This window comes from Chaetura pelagica, unplaced genomic scaffold, assembly GCF_000747805.2.
Source record: "Chaetura pelagica isolate M959 unplaced genomic scaffold, ChaPel_1.0 scaffold90, whole genome shotgun sequence".
Lineage (NCBI taxonomy): Eukaryota > Metazoa > Chordata > Aves > Apodiformes > Apodidae > Chaetura > Chaetura pelagica.
Window position 1 is genome coordinate 18737864 of NW_009953496.1, and position 16176 is coordinate 18754039.

The 16176-nt window shown below is 36.0% G+C and overlaps 1 protein-coding gene across 1 annotated transcript in view; it reads left to right on the top strand.

The window, feature by feature from the left end:
• Positions 1-16176, top strand: part of PRIM2 (primase, DNA, polypeptide 2 (58kDa)) — an 84115-nt gene that overhangs the window by 29886 nt on the left and 38053 nt on the right. The window lies entirely within an intron of this gene.

Here is a 16176-nt window from a genome sequence, read left to right on the forward strand (position 1 = left end):
GGAATGTTTCATGAGTGGATGTGTGGGTACCTCAATTCAGTTGATGGAAAGGGGAATACAGCAGACAATGCATGAGCATAAACCTGTGCTCTGCTGCTGAGGGATTAAACAGCTGCTGTGGAGTAGGGGAGAAAGAAGCTTCTGGCCTGCCCTGTGCAGGGTGCTCTGTCTGCATTGCTAGCTTCTGTGCAGAAGCTATCTGAGGGTCACTGGAAGCACTTATTTCAGGTGGAAGCCTTTCCTGTTCCTCAGTCCTGAACACTGTTATGAGTAGTAGAATGATATGAAATATTTGCAAGAAAGAAACCCATTTTCTTATGTTTTTTATAACCTCCTTTGCCATTGTGACAGTGTCTGGAAGCCACAGAGAAAACTCTGAGGAACAGAAGAGGCGTTTGCTTGTGTGTGATGGTGTATTTTGGTTTGTTGGGTTTTTTTTAAAAGGCATGTTCACCATAGAAATTTACTACTTTGCACAGCAGATGGTAACATGCTATCATCTAACAAGTTATTGCTCCAACTTTTTTCCTTATATTTTCTTGTGAATACTGATAAAAATATTGAAATTTGTCACAGACACAAAGAACTTCCCTAGCTGCTGATGCATGTGCCTTAAACCAGTTATATGGCATACATAGACAAAAGCAGCCACAATGGGAATGTGTATCTGAGTTTGATGAGATTACTTATGTTTATGTCATCCTGTTTCTTAAACTTTTGGTATAAGCACTAGAGTTTTGATTTAGTGTAGTTCACATCTAAGCAAACAGTAGGCTCAACATGAGCCAGCGGAGCATCCTGGTAACGGAGAAGGTCAACAGTACCTTGGGCTGTATCAAAAGAAGCACAGTAGGAGGAGCGAAGGGATTCCCTTTTACTCAACACTCATTAGACCACATCTAGAATACCATGTCCAGTGTTTGAGCCCCTGGTACAAGAAGGATGTTAATAAACCGGGACAAATTTAGTTTTTTGCCTGCCTTTACTGACAAAGTTTGAGGCTGCTGTTTAACAGATCTTCAGGTCTTCCAGAAGAGCTGTTCCCCAAGGATTTGGCCACCATCCTGTACCAGCACAGGGATTTATTTTGCATAGGTGGAGGACTTTTCAGTTTTGCTTGGTGCATTTCATTAGGTTTTTCTTAGCTCAGACCTCCACTCTGTTCAGATCACCCTGAATGGCAGCACTGCTCTTCAGTGCATTCACTGCCTTCCCTGCACTCACATTTATGAACCTGATGAAGATGCATTTTGGCTCCTCTAGGTAATTGGTAAAGTTATTAAACAGCATAGCTCTTGGGACATGCACTTGAGGAGCTGCACTTGTAACTGGCCTCCAGGTAGTGTACAAAACATCAACTGCTACCCTTTGAGCCTGATGACTGTTTTGTATCAGAAACTGCCACTTTGTTTTGATCTCAGTAAGAATGACAGTCAGTCTTAGTGAAACATTGCTTAGAATTTTCTGTTAATTGTTTCTACATGTTCACATGGCAATTTTTGCCACACTTTTAAATGAAGACAAGGACATGCAGGTGTTTCAGTTGATGATGTGATTTGCCCACAGGCTGCTTCATTACAGTTAGCCACTTGAGTTTGTCCTGCAGCCAAGGGGTATGAGTGGCACACCAGAAGCCAAGTTATACATGCAATATAGTACAACCCAGGCCTGTGTCTACTTGGGTTTACTCTTAAGGAAATCCCTAGCTCCATGATGTGCAGTAATCTTTAGTCTACAGTCACTACAATGATCCAAACAACTCTTTGCAAATATAACTAAATGATGTAGCTTTAGTATTACTTGGAAATGGTGCTGCAATTATGCTGCCTTGACTGGATGATTGGACTAAAGAATTTTCTATATTTTCAGGATGCAAAATAATAAGTGTGGAAAGTGCAGAGTTAGATAATTTTGTCAATTTTTAAGTTAGCTTTTACAGTATTTTCCTATTTTATTTTTTTTTCCTGAAGCCTTTATTCAGCTTTTTATCAGAGACCTCTATGAAGGCATAATTTTTTATGCTGGACTTGAATTTTGAGTAATCTTTCCTTTTCAGGAAAGCAGATTAAAAACCCAGACAAAATGCTAAAATTAAGCACTATGTATAAGCCTTCTCACCACATTGCTGCAGCTCCGCATCTTCTGTCTTGCAGTCTAAATGAAGATTTTACCTACTGAGTGAGGAGTTTGGAGCAACTTTTATCAATTTTGTGTTTTATAAACCAACTCTTTTTAAGCTATGGTGGCAGTTTTAGTTCTGGTCAGCAGAGTTACTGGGTGAGGTTTGGGAGAAAATTCTGGCTTGCTTACATCAAGTCTTGCTTAAAATCATTAATGCATTTTAATGTTAATTCATTTTTCTTATGGTTCTTATTTTCTGACCCATGATACCTAAAGTGTGTGTCCCCTGGTGCTTAGGCCTGAGGTTATATCTGCACCTTCTGGCCTTGGCCATCAGAGGGCACCGCAGGAGTGCTCAACGAGGTAATGCAGGGAAATTGTGCATGGAATGCAGCCCTTCGGTGTAGCAGTGGTATTTCTTTAAGGAGGAGATGAAGGCATTAGATTGGGTTCTTAATTCTGAAGAAAAATGTGTTGTATTTCGTCTAATGCAGAAAGTATGTAAATTAGGTTGATTTTATTCTCTTGGTATATACCAAATGCAAATAAGCATTTCACTAAATGCCATTAATTTTTAGTTCTGTGATTAATTTCCTGGTATCTGTCAGTATGAACTGATAAACAGAAGTTAAGAAATTATTAACATTGAAAAATTCTGTTGATGTCTAAACAGTAGCCTCATGAATTGCTTGCATATATCATTTACAGTTACCAGTCTTTCATGTATTTGGGATGTGTAGCTGATTCTGTTTTTTAATACCTCCTGGTGCATTTGATGGTGTCTAAGGTAATATGGATTTTTTTAATGATGTTATTGCTATATAGGTTAATCTTTGAGTCACTAGATTTAATTCTGTAAGTTTTAACAACAACTAAACGAAGTATCTTACCGTAAACGAGCAGTTACATTTTTCTCTAAATTACTGTCGAGATTGTTTAGCTTTGATTTTTATGGACAATTCCTGTTGTTGGTTTCTTTTTAGTGTCTTACTTAATTTGTTCCTAGTGTCATTGTATTCTTAATAAGTGGGCACTTATTCTTCCTTTTTATAATAATATACACTAATAGCTTTGCGCCATCTTTAGAAGATTCTCAAGAGTATTATTTTACCAACTAATTGTGGTCTTGGAAAATAATGCTATTTGGACTCATCCATGAAATGGAAAACTGTGTTATTAATCAACTTGCTACTCATCTGCTTTAAAAACTCTGCTTCTGTTTTCCTTTTCTGCTTTCTTGGATTATTACTTTGGCATTTTCCTTTAGCATCCTCTCAGGTTCCCTCAAGCCTTTGCTGACCCAAAATACTGCAGATGCATCATCATCATCAGTGGTTATCTGGCTGTGAGAATTGTCTTGTGTTCAGAGCTTTGTTCTTGGCCTTGATATGGTCATACTCATTGCACCTAACCTTAATCTGACTACTATTCTATGCACTCTTTGAATGGTTTAAGATGTGTGTCTGGTTGGTTTTTCTTGCAAAGGTAGGTTATTGGATCACTGCAGATATAACTTTACCAGTTGGATATTTAGAGGCATGTTCAGCGTTTGATTTTGTATGAACAACACAGACTATTTCTGTTGCTCTGGAGTCACAGTGGTACTGTTTTCTGTCCCAAATTGTTATTCTTGTAAGCACAGTTATGAAATGGCATGTCAGGTTTCTTATAGAAAGGGCATATTTCAAGCTTTAGTTAATATCACAAGGTTATGTCTAAAAGATTTCATTCATACCTCCAGTTCTGAGCTGTTCAGTTTTTTTCACTGATCTGACCTCCACAGACCCATATCTTCAACACATCATCAGGGAAGGAGGAAAGGATCTTATGTAGGGTGTTTGCAGCGGATGTTCAGTTTTAACTGTATTATACTGGGTCATGTTTGCAACTGTCAAGTTTTAAAAGAGTTTGGGATAGCCTCAAGCTCCATTTTCATTGAAGGAATAAAGAAATTTACAAATGTTACTCCGTATCTAGATCTCTCAAGTGTAGTTGTTCTTTGCAGATGCTTTTTACATTCTTACACTGATTTTGGTTTTGGTATTTTGATGGAGCAAGAGTCCTCATTACTAGTTGCAAATCCATTGATGTCTTTCAGAACCAGCAACTGGGAGATGCTTATGCATCCTTCTCATCCCTGTCAACTACATTTTTCCTTACAGATAGTCTGGAGGGGACTTTTAAAGTCTTTAACGTAGAACAGAGCAAACTTTTCAAGAAGCTCAGGTCATGGGTTGGTTCAAGTTGTGAATATGTCCATGCTGGTGGAAGTTGACTTCAATCAAGCCTTGTCAGTTGAACATACTACAATAATTACCTTACATGTGTGTCTATTAATTTTAAGTTACCTTAATGCCTTGAGTGACCCTCAATTTTTTTTTTTTTTTTTTTTTTTTAGTAGTAGTTTTTTTCTGTCTTATTTTAATAGCAACTGAACTACTTGAGACACAGCACGTGCTATAAGTGGGAGAAATTCTGGATTAAAGTGTATCAGTGTGATGATGGAACCTCAATATTATTTCTGTCTTAAAAATCTCATTATAGAAAGCTCAGTAATAAGGCTGATCTGTTCATGTATTTCAGTTTTCAGTATGGATGTACATATCTGTATGCAACTGCATGTTTTGGTGTTCAAAATTACCGTAAGCAGATATGGTGACCATTCCTTGTTCTGATACCTGAACATGCGGGCAATAATATGACATAATTCTCCCTACATAGTACTCAAGAGCAATGTTAGAAGTTTCACTTCAACTCACTTAATTTTAATTTATTGGCTTTGTTGAACCATATCTTGTTCAATCCCTTTATGTAGCTTCCATGTCTTCTAAGCAGCAGTCATAGGAGAAAACCCAGGGTGCCAGATTACTTCTTAAAGTGACCATCCTCATCCTCAGTTTTCTGAGTCATTGCTGCAGTCTGAGTTTGATGTCCAGCGTCTTTTAGCTGTCTAGTGTTCTAAATTCTTTATCACCTTCTTTAGACTTATTAGAGAAACCAGGGCTTTTTTATTTCATTGGGTAAATAGTAAGATTTGGAATCAGCTTAGCCAAGGCAGTTTACATTTGAGTTAGTAATGCAATCTTATTTCCCACAGACTTGCTTCCTATTTGCATTCTCTTCGTTGCCAGATCTGTCTTATGTTCTGTTGTATGTTCCCTGCCTGGCAACAAATCCAATTCTGTAGCAAGCTTAAAAAAACAAAAAAACCCAGGTCTATTACAGAGACCTACATGTAAATAAATAAATAAGTGAACCATACTGCTCACTCTTGGTAGAGTCACAACCTTAAAAAAAAAAAAAAAGTTAAGCTTAGGTGGTTGCTGTGCAGCTTATTGCTGCTGCAGAGAGCTATGTGTGGCTCTGTTGCCTTCAGCTCCGTATCTGTGTTATGTCATGCTGTGACTGATAACCAAGGAGTGGATGGAAGCAGTAAGTAACAGATGCAGTTCCATGCTAACATAATGATTTTAGTACGTGCTTCCCATGGGGTCACAGCCTTCTTTGGTCATCCACCTGCTTGGTGTGGGGTCCTCCAGGAGTCCATGGATATCTGCTCACAGAATCACAGAATGTTAGGGGTTGGAAGTTTCCATGGGCTGCAGGGGCACAGCCCGCCTCCCAGTGATTTTCACCATGGGTTGCAGGAGAATCTCTGCTTTGGAGCCTGGAGCACCTCCTGTGCCTTTTCCCCTCCTGCCTTCTTAACTGTGTTATCCCAGAGGTGCTACCACTGTCACTGATGGGCTTGTGCCGGTTCATCTTGGAGCCAGCTGCTGTTGGCTCTATGGGACATAGAGGATCTTCTAGGAGATTCTTACAGAAGCCACTCCTGTAGTAACCCCTACCTCCCTCCATCAAAACCTGGCTAGGCAAACGCAACAAACTTGAGTAACAAAATCTATCAGTTTGGAATGTGTTTATCTGCTTCTGCAGTTGGCTGATCTTGTAGCAAGGTAAAGCAATAATATAGACTTGAAAAGTATTTGACACATTTTTTTGATGTAATTTGTCTGTTAGCAGCACTTATAGCTCAGTTTTGCTCTTTTCCTCCTGTGACAAAGTTTCCTCCTGCAATTTGCAACAGCCTTTCTCAATAAAAGTAATAAGTGGTACTGCTTAAGTACTAGACCTCTGATTTATAAATCCTAATGATAAGATTTTAGTGATACCTTAGTGATAAAAGTTTTTTCCTGTGTTTTTCAGTTAGATACTTGCATTTATAAGCCTTCTTTATGAAGTCTGAGTCACAATTCAGTGTGCTGTATATACTTGCACACTGCATTGCATTGCAAATACAGTTTAATCAACTATTATGGTCTAGATATGCAGCATTAGATTAGAAGGCCCTGCAGAGAAGCACCTCCTCAGAAACAGGGATTTTTTTCTAAAAAACAGGTATCTGAAGATACTTTGGGTACCTGAAAGGATTTTTTATGCCTTTTGCTGACCACAGAACCATGAAACTGGAAGTCTTTCTTGAAGAAGGACAGTATCAAATATGCTTACTTAATTATTTGTAATTACAAAGAGAAATTTGATTTATCTGTAAAATGGAGTGAAATGTCTTTGGTATACAAAATGATTCTAAACCAACACTAGAACTGCATTGTATAAGTTAAAGTGAAGATATAATAAATTTTGCAAGATAGTAATTGTAAAATATTTCTTTTGCTTAGAAAAAGATTTAATTGCTAATTTTTATGTACCTTAGAATGCATGTAAGTGCTTATAGTCGCTAATTAAAGGGGTTCTATAAACTAGGTACATTTTAAATGTGTATGTTTAAGGATTTTTTATTATCTCAAACTTGAATAAAAAGAATACGTTAATTTAGGAAAATGAAACACACCTATCAGTGTAGTCACTGAATTTACTGTTGATTTAATTAAAATTGAGGATATGTGTCACTGCTGTTTTTGAACAGTCACTGTGGTGTTTGAATGGTGAAGTTTGGAATGTCATTCCTGAAACAAAATCTGCATCACTAACGACAAGGTGAATGGAGAGAATGGTTTAGTTTTCTGTTTTTCACTTATTTATTGTTTTCTGATTTAGAGACTTGGCATAAGTTGTTAGTGGGTTGATGATGCTATCTTTTTAACCTCCATATCATAAGCCTACTTGCTGCTGTTACCTGGGGTGGTATCAAATGAAGTCTTTCAGGCAAGCTGCCCCACCCCTCACCCCTGCTGTATATGAGGATGATCTAATCAATCAGAGCTGGACAAATACAGTTTAAGTCTTACTTTCTGAGTGCTACTTCACAGAATCCTAGAGGTTGGAAGGGACCTTGAAAGATCATCTAGTCCAACCTGCCTGACAGAGCAGGATCACCTAGAGCACATCACACAGGAACTTGTCCAGGCGAATTTTGAATGTCTCCAGTGAAGGAGACTCCACAACCTCTCTGAGCAGCCTGTTCCAGGCTCCAACCTCTATTTCCAGGTATTAGGTGCAGAAAGTTTGAAATTAAATAAAGAAATACATTAACTTTGGGGCTCACATGCAATTAGGTTTTAGCTTACTCAGTTGACTGTAAAGAACAGAGATGATCTTTTAGACAAATAATTTCCCATTAATCCTTGCTTCCTAAAACAATGTCATGTATAGGCTGTGGGTGACTGTGATTACATTGACATTTTATCCGAGCTGTTTTCTGTTTTCTCCTAATCTCTTCCATTGTCTCTTGTACATATTTGAAAACAATTTTGCTTTCCCAACCTCAGTAACCTCATTATCCTTGTCCTAGATAATTTTTCTCCTGCTTTGAATATTCTGTACACACTTAGTTTTGAAGAGGTCACAAGTTAGTGTGAAAAGAAGCTACTTTACTTATGTAAAATGGAGAGTGGCATTTCACATGATTTTCAGTAATCATTTGAGAAATTTTGTAAAAAGAGAAATTAAAGTTTAAGACCTGTCCATATATGGAATCCCTCTTTTTATAGTCCTAGTGATAATGGCATATGTTGAATGTTATAGGAGATATGCTTAATAGGACTTGTCATTAGTGTGTTTCAGGAAATGAAGTATTTAATGACCATTAAAAAAAAAAAAAGTGCCACTCAACACATCTGAGAAGATCACTGGAGCCTTCTTGGTGTCCAAGTGTGTGCCGAACCAGTTGGCAAAATAAATAGTAAATTGACTCTCCTGGACAAGTTATTTGTTGTTATTTGCTATTGCTATGTTGATAAACTACCCAGAACAAGACTGACCCGTATTTGTGTCTACTTATTTCTAACTTGTAAATAGACCTTATTTTTTTATACTATATTTAACAATGGCTTTGCTGAACTATGTAGAGTGTAGATTTTTGTGTATTTCATGTAGTCTTCCTCTACGAAGGTTATTTTATGTCACGAAAGCATGCTACAAGTAATTGTAAGCAGCTTAAATCCTTTAGGGCTTTATAATTACTCAACTCCACAGCGCAACAGATTTGATGCTAGCAGCATGAGTTCCTTGGCTAATATAAGCACTTGAACTGGTAATTAAAGGCTGTGGTCCTCTGTTGGTAGTAATAACATCCTGTTCTCCTCTACCCCAAGGGTGGTGAACTTCTGTAATTCAGGAGGAACCAAACTTCTGCTTTTTTTTGCCATCAGATACTTGGCCCATACCTGTTGTATATTTTCATGGTTCCCAGTTGATCATTAGCTGTTGTTTGAAGAATGCTAGAATAATGCAAAGAATACAGAGGATATTTAGTCACAGGTTTTGCCTTACGAAATGTTGGTCTCACTTTAAAAAATGGATATTGGATCTGTTCAAAGAGTAATGCTTCGGGAGTATGTTCCTCGTAAAAATTTTTTTTAATGCCACCTTTATTTGAGGACATAAGTGTAAAGTAGCTTCTTTCCTGAAATGCAGTGGTGATACATTGTATTTGAGTTTATTAGGAGGCTTACTTACAAGAGCATGTGTAGGATGAAGATTTCATTTTGGACAACTAATATAAGGCAGCAATATTATGTTTTATAATTAAGTAGTTTCTTTTTTTCAAGTCTTAGCTTTCTGATTCAAGAACTTGAGTCCTGGAGGAAGTGTTCTTATGTCAGTGTTTCAGAATTAAAATGTTTCTAATAAATACAAACTAAAATAATAAATATTTTAGAAAGAAATAAAAACATTGCATATTTTTGGAGTTGCTAGTGGCTTTCCAAAATATGAATGTCCTTTTCTGTTTTGGAAATAAAATATTTAAATATGAACTCATACACATATTTGGGAAATGTCATTGCTGTTGCAGGCAATTTAGAGTTGACATTAAGTAAAATACTTGAAAATGATGATAAGTAGGCTCAGATTAATCCTAGTTTTTAGCAGCATAAATGTGAGTGCCTGTCATGTTTTTAGCTCTTGACTCTACAGATAAGAATGTAATCATTGGTACTTGAACATATTTGAAAGCTAAGGCCTAAAAACTCTTTCAAAGTTTGGCAAGATTTGTTTTTACTTCTTAAAAAAGCAGTAATATTGTAAAATATGCATAACTGAACTAAAGTATTCCAAATATCTTTTTCCTTTTATAAGATAGTTATTTTCTAACTCTTGGCAACAAAACGATAATTTCCAAGCAGTACCACACATAAGAAATAAGACACTGAAATTCAAATGCCTTTGTTTGAGGTTTGAAAGTCAGAGGTTGATGTCACACAGACTGTTGTAATAAAATGTTTTCTATATTTATTGTGACTAGAAATCAAGTATGTAATTCTGAGGGATCACTTGAATTTATTTAATTTGTAAGTAACTTTCTCAAGGAAGAAAAGTCATTACAAGGTGATTTGCTCAGCCCATTAAGCAGAGAAAATATTTTGCAATATGATCCTTTTTCCTTGAATGTGAAGGTCTTTATTCTAGTGTTTCAAGACTGAATAGGAATGTAGCCTTGGGCAGTGTTGACTGCAGTAAATAATCCTTGTCCCTAACAACAAGTGCTTTTAAAATTTGTGTGAATTACTTTTCTGTGAAAGCAATCTAAGAATAAAATTATCTCATTTCTAAAAAATCACGTAATTTTGTTCTTATAGCTCCTGAAAAAGGATATAACTCTCTTGTTACAATTTGTATAATTGCTAATCACTAGTAATTTTGAAAATTTCTCTACATTGCAGGTGAAAATGTGGACTTTTGAGGATGCTTAGAGAATGGAAGTTCTTGTACAGAAAACACTAATGCTAGTAGTAGTGCAGAAGTACTTAGTACTGGAGATGTGTGTTATGTGTTGAGTATTTGGGTTTAAATAATCATGATTCTTTTTAACCATGTTTGATAGTTGGGCAGTTGAGATTAGCATGCTGACTTGCAGAATTTTTCTGATTTCCTGTGGTTTTTCAGAGAATCACAGAATGGCTGAGGTTGGAAGGGACCTCTAGAGAGGTCCAACATCCCCAGCACAAGCAGGGCCATCTATAGCTGGTTGCCCAGGACTGTCCAGGCAGGTTTTGAATATCTCCAAGGATGGAGTCTCTACAGCCTCTCAGGGCAATCTGCACTAGTGCTTGGTCACCCTCACATCAAAAAGATGTTTCATTGTGTTCAGATGGAACATCCTGTGTTTCAATTTGTGCCTATTGCCTCTGGTCCTGTCACAGGGCACCACTGAAAAGATCCTGGCTCCATCTCCTTTGCACCCTTCATTCAAGCATTTATATGTATTGGCAAGATTCCCCCTTAACCTTCTCCAGTCTTGAGCAGTTCCACCTGCCTTAGCCTTTCCTCATATGAGAGGTTCTCCAGTCCCTTTATCTTCATGGCCCTATGCTGGTCTCTTTCCAGGAAGTCTACCTCTTGTCCTTGGGAGCCCAGAAGTGGACTGAGTAATTAATTCATAGTAGAAAAATCCTGTTAAGAAAATGAAATATCTTCTCTGAAGTTCTTTAATGCAACTGATTTATAATATCTGATTTTCACATGGTGAGAGATATATTTTTTCCTGTAGTACCTTCTGAATTACGTAAGACTTCAGTGATAAGGTTTGTGAAGATTAGTAGCCATGCAACAACTTTTTAACTCAAGATTTTTATGATGATCTACATAGTAGAAAAATAGATAAACCCCCTATTTAGTAGTGATGATGAATATTGAAATTGAGATCTGAATCCAGTGGACTGGGTAGGTAAATAGATGCTTGTTTGTTATCTTTTTGACTACATACTGTCTTCATCACTGGAGAAGTTTTGGTAGCATGGTTATGGTTGTTCTTAAAGCAGTAGTGACAGTGACTTTGAGGGTGCTTAATGAAACAATAATGAATCTTTTATGCTTTCTAGCTCATTGTTTCTTGTGTTGCGTTGGCTACTAACTTCTACCAGAGTATGCAGAGCTTTTCTTAATTTCCTTGATTTCCTTAATTTTCTTAATTTTCCTTGGGGAAACATTTGCTGAGTGATCTTCTCTCCTTCCAATAACAAAAGCTCTGTTGATGCAAGTTAATTAAAGCAGCCAAGGTAGGAAGAACAGATTCCAAGTTGCCTTGGAGTACTGGAGTCAATATTTAGTCTGAGAACCTAGGAGAAAGACAGCAAAATTGAGAAGCTTTTGTTCATAAATAGTGCCTGAAAAGAAGTAAAAGATGTGCATGAAGCAAAGAACAGTATTGAAGACATAAATAAATATTTGTATGTATCAGAATAGAGTAAATAATTTTGTTTTCCAGCTTACTGTGAAGATAAGTGTTCCAATACAGTCCTTAGTTTTAAAATTACTAGCTGTCTGGAGCTAAATGCAAAGAAGACGGAGGACTAAGTTAGAAATTGAGAAAGGTATGGGTAAAAGGCAAGTCAGTGGTGAAACAGTTGATAAAATCACTGAAGAACCATCACAACCATGAGAAGCAATATTATGTAACAAAACATTTGGATTTTGCTGACAAGGTAGCTTTCTGAGTGGCTATTTCAATCTACATACAATTAAAGCCTGAAAGACACTATGCACTATTATAAAAAGATGGAATTAATAATCTGTTTTTCAGGAAAAAAATATCTCATTAGTGTCTTGGTAACTGTCAACTTTGTTAGAATGCAAAAAAGTACAATAGATGGGCTCATTTACATCTTTCACCCTAACATACAAATGAAAGGAATATATCCACAAGTAATAATTATTCAAAAACCAGCAAAAGTTCACTTACCAATTAAACAAGATTTAATGATTGAAAAGTTTTTCTTTAAAGACTAAATGTCAGTCTTCAACCTGGATGTTACTTATACCTCAATGTAAATATGAAAGCTAGACATTTCCAAGTGGAAAAAAGAAAGAAATTGCTTTCCAAAGAAAATGCCTCAGGAAAACATTAATTATTATTCTGACTGCATTTGACCAATGTGGAACTGAAATTAGTGGAGTTTGGTTTCTTCAAAGTTCTTAAAGTTTTAGGCAAATATCTGGGACATGCTAGCACAGACGTTCTAAACAACTGGTAATTTGTTTCTTCTGCTACGTAAGATGTGCCTTTTTTCAGCTTGACTTAACAGACTAAATGTAACTATACATTATATAGGTATAACTTACACAATTTATGATGGATACCTGATAAAGCAATTTATGTATCACTTTTAAATTTCTAGGTGTAGCATTTAAGCAACGTGGATAATAACTGTCATGTTCTCACCTTTAGAGTCTAAAAAAAGAAAATGGCAGTGCTAAGACTAAGGCTTGAATTTCCTTCTTTAAATAAGGCAGGAGTTAGGTCTCTCCTCTGATTTACTTTCCTTAAGACATGGAAGACCACTTTGCGTTCTGCATTTTTTTTTTTTTTCCTGAATTGTATATTGTGGAGAGGGGTGTGTCTGAAGGAGAGCAATGTGAAGTTTTATTTCATGACAAAACCAAAACAAACAAAAACCCCACAATACCATTTTCAGCCTTTTATTGATGCTTACATCAACCATTAGAGAATCATGAGGGAAATTTTTTCCTGTCCTTTGAAAATGTCACTGAGTTGTTATATTTGTACTAAAAGCCCAGTAATGTCAATCTGTGTTACTGATTCCCTTTCTTCCATACTTTTGGTGATGCTGTATGAAAAGAATCTAGATGCTTTATGTAGTAAGTTATATGGGCTCATTACAAAAAAATATTTGGTGGTGTTGAAAGCGTTTTTGCTTAAACAGTTGTGTTAGTTTTGAAAAATGTTACCTCTGTTCATAAAGATTTTGTGCAAACACTTTACATGGAATAAACGTAATGCAGTTTTTTTTTATTGAGCCTATTTCGGTGTAAATGCTGCTGAAACAATTTTTAATAGTTTAGAATGCCTTGGCAAAAAATTACTTATTAATTTTGTGCAACACTGGAGATTTGTAACATGCTGTGAAAGGTTAAAATCCAACTTTTTTTCAAAAGGAAATTGATCAGTGCTAAAATGTCAGATGCCTAGGTACAGCAGCATACCAGCATGCAAACACGGTTCTCTTATTTCAGGTTCCCCAGCTGCATAGCATTTGCATTGTGACATTTTGTTACAACATTAGCAAGATAGCTGAGGTTTCAAAATCAATCAGTTTTTGTTGGTATGAGGCAGTCTGCAACTTAGTTGGGTGTTTGAGGCTTGTCTCTGAAATGTAATTTCATTGAATTCTGGAGTTCTGGTGGTATCTGAATCTCAAGACTTCTTACTGATATCTGCAGAATTGTGCAGTTTTGAAATCCACGTAAGGTTATAATTCTGAATTATCTTAAAATAAAAAAGTAAAATAAAGCAATCATAGAATCATAGAATTGTTAAGGTTAGAAGGGACCTTAAAAATCATCAAGTTTCAACCCACGGGCTAATATTAAGAATTCCTCAGAAGTACAAAACTTTTCTAGGAATTTTATTTTAAATTTAATGTAAGGCAATTGTTTTGGTGTCTACTGTGTTAAAATGAGAGAGAAAAATAAGCCAACTTACTGGACAGTTCATATGCTTTAGTACTACTTTTTAGGGAATTATGGGCTAAAATTCAGGTTTTGTTGAATATGAAATTGTTTTAAATTTATACAACTCGTACTCATCAGCAATACTAATCAGAAGCCTTTCCTGACTTATAATTCCTCCATTTAGGAGGTATTTTGGAATAAAAGGTACATCAAACTGGTGTTCATCTCTGCAGACAATCAGATTACAGTGGGAAAAAAAAATACCTTAGAGATTTATGTTTGAGATATGTCAATATATGGTAGAGTCTCCCTTTTTAAATAACAGCATGGGCTTGATTATATGGATTGAGAAACACTTGTAGTTAGACTCAATGTAAGGGGAACTGAAAGGCCTGCTATTTGCTGTAATCATGTTGAGTATGTGCATGATTTCTGTTTTCCTAAATACTATAAATATATAAAGAGTACTTTTATGTGTGTGGTGTATCTATATTAATATAGTGAAGGTTATGACCCAGTCCTTAAGTTAGCACAACTAAGATGTTTCTACAGCATTATTTTTAACCTGTTCTGTATCTTAAAATGGGGATTAGGGGAGGAAAGCCTCCCAAATGTTTTCATAGAATCTCCTTGAAGTTGTTTTTTCTTTTGATCAAGCAGATACTCCAGAAGCTTAACTAATCTAGGTAGACTAGGATAAGGAGAAAAATCCTGAATTAAGTAAACCACTTTCACAGAAAAGATCTTGCTTTCATCTCTCATGTTTTGGATATTCTCAGAGGGGAGGGGTGATGAGAGGTGAAGTGAGGGTAGAGGTGGGGAAAGCTGGAATCTGTATTTCTAAATCTCAGGTATGTCATGGCTACGGTGCTGTCAAAAAAAATTATGTATGTCTGTTTTAAGTTACATGGATGTTGATTCTCTGTAAAATGGTTACATTTGGAAAACAAGTTAAAACACTGCAGGCCGAACACATTTTTGAATAAAGCTTGTCTAGTATTGAAGAATTAGTTGGAAAACGTGTAGTGCCTAGTAATGTTGAATAGGTATCTCTTAAGTGTAGTCTCAAAAAATTCAAGATATGGGAATAGGTTAAGTAGTGTCGAGTCACCAGCTTAAAACATAGTTTTGTTTAATTCCACAGATGATAATTTCTAATTCCATACTTAAGTTTTGTTACTGCTTCAGATACTATTACAATGTTATATTTTACTCATATCTTTGTTTCCATTTATCTTTTATCTCCCATTTGCACTTCCCTACTGTGCAGGCTTGTACTCAGCTGTGTGATGCATTTAATGGGAACAAATAGACCACAGTCAGAAGTCTATGAAGGAAGACTGTTTCTAGTAGATGTACAGCATGATGATTGTTAATCATCATCTAAGAATTTATTGGTTTGTGGAGCAAAGCAGTTAATACCACCTCTGTTTTCTTCTGGAGTTAGTTTTTTTAGATAAGTAGATTTTAAATTCCTGGAAACAGGATTGCTATTAGTCTTTGATGAAGATTAATTGTTCATATCAGGACCTTTAACCACAGGTTTGAAGAATTTAAGGAAAAGCTGTGGTTTGCATGTGTACCACAAGTGATAGGAGTTTCCCCTTCCTCTGTCTTCCCAGGTCAGATCCTGCTTTAGATCAAATCTAAGCTAAGTTTGTTTCTGATTGATTGCAGAAACATTCCTGCAAAAAATCACTGTAAAATGTCCAGCAAGGATGCAGTGTTAGCGCCTTTCCCTGTCAAAATTAGCATAACCTTAATGTGACTTTACAGAAACATGGTGACATAATGTCACTTTGAGAAGGCTTCTGTGAAGTCTGTATCCACAAAACCATGCCTGTCTTATTTTTGTCTAGCTAATGAAATAATTTTCTACTTAGTTGTTATTACTGATTAAGCTATGGTATAATTGATGTTGTCTATGCAGAGTTGTCAAATTTAAGTTAGCCTCAAGATTTCCACTTAATTTATTTGTTTCTCAGATCTCTTAGTTATTTAATTCAGATAACATTGTAATTTAAGATTTTTTTTTCACTCTTTGTCTTTGTTAAATTGTAAATCTTTCTGCTAATTTCAGATGCAGTAAGGTCGTGCTTATTTATTTTTAATAGGGGGAAGTACATCTTACCCAATGTTGTGTAAAATTGCAGCAACGCAGAGTGATTTGTTACGTCATTCCTG